Genomic DNA, 2,500 nt, shown 5'->3' with positions numbered 1-2,500 from the left:
CGAGAACCTTGTGAAAGGTCCGCGCCAACACCGAGCAGACCGTAATGGGGCGAAAGTCAGCGGGGGATGTTGGTGCAGCCGTTTTCGGGAGAAGGGACGTCCGCGCGCGAAGCAGGCGTTCCGGAAGGGCGCGGGCCAGAAGGAAGAGATTCATCACTTTCACCAGGACTTCGTGCGGCAGGCGCCGCAACTCCGCTGGGGTAAGGCCGTCCGGCCCGGCTGCTGATCCCCTGGGCGGCAACGCGGCGGCGACCTCCTCATGTGTGACCGGCCCCCATATGCACTCGAGAGCGACAGGCTCTGAGTGCGGGAGGAGGCGGTCACGAATGAAGCCCGCGGTGGAGATGGGCTTCTTGGTGAAGAGGTCCGCCCAGAAGTCCAGCAGACCAGGGATGGCAGGTGGCGGCTGGAGCAGGGTGCCATCCAAGAGGCCGCGCACGCAACGTGCACGCGACCGTCGGAAGGCATCCTGCGTTCTCGCGTACTCCCAGCGGCGCCGCTTGCGCTTCTGCGCCGGCGGCGCGGCAGGCGGCCGCTTCGATGGTTGGCGCGGCCGCTGTGTCCTGGTGATCGATCTCTCCCCTCTGGACCCGACCGACGCAAGGGCATCCGGGAGCATGCCCAGGATGACATCGGGCGGCGTGCCCCGCCCCAGACCTATGACACGATCCAGGGCAGAGAAACGCTGGGCGGAAGCGGGTAGCCCCGCCAGATGCTCCCAGATGGCGGCGTCAGTCGGCCCCTCCGGCGGCGGCCCGGTGGTGTCGGCCGCGAAGTCCTCGGCTGCGTCGACGGGCGGCGCAGCGGCCTCGCCCGCGTCAGGCAGCGGGCTCGCTGCTCCCCGGCGGGACGCCGGCTCTTCCCCCCGACCGATCTCAAGCGCCTCCATGAATTGGCGGACAAGCTGCTTGTGGGCAGCTTGCCGCCGTCGGCACTTGATTGCCTCGAGCGTTCGGTCGGGGAACATCCTGATGAGTTCTTGATTGACGAAGAAGAACCGGGCGTCCCTCTCAAGGAACAGTTCGGCCTCCGCCTTGGCGAGCGACAGGACTTCTTCCTCCGTCCACCTCGCGCGATGCCTCTCCGTGACGATCTCCGCGTTGGCGGCCGCAAGATGTTGGCGGCGGCGATGGACCCCGAGACCGTTCTTGGTTGTAAAGCTGCGGTGGCACTCACTACAGGTATACATAGCTGCAAAAGTTACAAGATTTTCGGCACGGCCGGTTGGCCGGCTAGGTGCTGGGGGAGTTGGGGTGGCACCTTCAGCGGAAGGGCCACCACTTATTCTCTGCTTACTGCCCCCAACTAAAAAAGGGATAGTGCGAGGGGGGGCTGGTAACCCCCCCAAGCCCCTGGTGCGGTCTTCCACTCTGCGAAATCAGCGGGCCCACGAGAAGGGGAGAAGACCGCAGGAGAGGAGAGGCTAAGAGGGCTAGGCCCATGTATTGCGCATCACTCTCCCTGTAACTATAACCCAAGGAAGGCACCTCGCAGCAGCAGCACGACTACATCAAGACCGCACTTCGAGAAGCCAAGTCCGGATGCAGCCACACCGCCGCCACTTGGCCACCTTAAGAGAGTCATAGTTACTCCCGCCGTTTACCCGCGCTTGCTTGAATTTCTTCACGTTGACATTCAGAGCACTGGGCAGAAATCACATTGCGTCAACACCCGCTAGGGCCATCGCAATGCTTTGTTTTAATTAGACAGTCGGATTCCCCCAGTCCGTGCCAGTTCTGAGTTGATCGTTGAATGGCGGCCGAAGAGAATCCGCGCACCCGCGCGCCCCCGGAGGAGCACGCTAAGGCGGACGCGGCCTCGCAGCAAGGAAGATCCGTGGGAGGCCAAGGCACGGGACCGAGCTCGGATCCTGCACGCAGGTTGAAGCACCGGGGCGCGAACGCCGCGCAGGCGCGCGCATCCTGCACCGCCGGCCAGCACGAGGCCGACCAACGGCGAGAGCAGACCACGCCCGCGCTAAACGCCCGCACTTACCGGCACCCCTACGGCACTCACCTCGCCCAGGCCCGGCACGTTAGCGCTGACCCACTTCCCGACCAAGCCCGACACGCCCCGATCCTCAGAGCCAATCCTTATCCCGAAGTTACGGATCCAATTTGCCGACTTCCCTTACCTACATTATTCTATCGACTAGAGGCTCTTCACCTTGGAGACCTGCTGCGGATATGGGTACGAACCGGCGCGACACCTCCACGTGGCCCTCTCCCGGATTTTCAAGGTCCGAGGGGAAGATCGGGACACCGCCGCAACTGCGGTGCTCTTCGCGTTCCAAACCCTATCTCCCTGCTAGAGGATTCCAGGGAACTCGAACGCTCATGCAGAAAAGAAAACTCTTCCCCGATCTCCCGACGGCGTCTCCGGGTCCTTTTGGGTTACCCCGACGAGCATCTCTAAAAGAGGGGCCCGACTTGTATCGGTTCCGCTGCCGGGTTCCGGAATAGGAACCGGATTCCCTTTCGCCCAACGGGGGCCAGCACAA

General features: G+C 63.6%; 1 pseudogene; it reads right to left on the bottom strand.

Moving 5' to 3' along the window:
* LOC124771727 overlaps positions 1-2,500 on the bottom strand; it is a 7,964-nt pseudogene that overhangs the window by 3,510 nt on the left and 1,954 nt on the right.

This window comes from Schistocerca piceifrons, unplaced genomic scaffold (assembly GCF_021461385.2).
Source record: "Schistocerca piceifrons isolate TAMUIC-IGC-003096 unplaced genomic scaffold, iqSchPice1.1 HiC_scaffold_936, whole genome shotgun sequence".
NCBI lineage: Eukaryota > Metazoa > Arthropoda > Insecta > Orthoptera > Acrididae > Schistocerca > Schistocerca piceifrons.
Note: the sequence above shows the minus strand (reverse complement) of the source record. Positions and strands in the feature narration are given on the sequence as shown.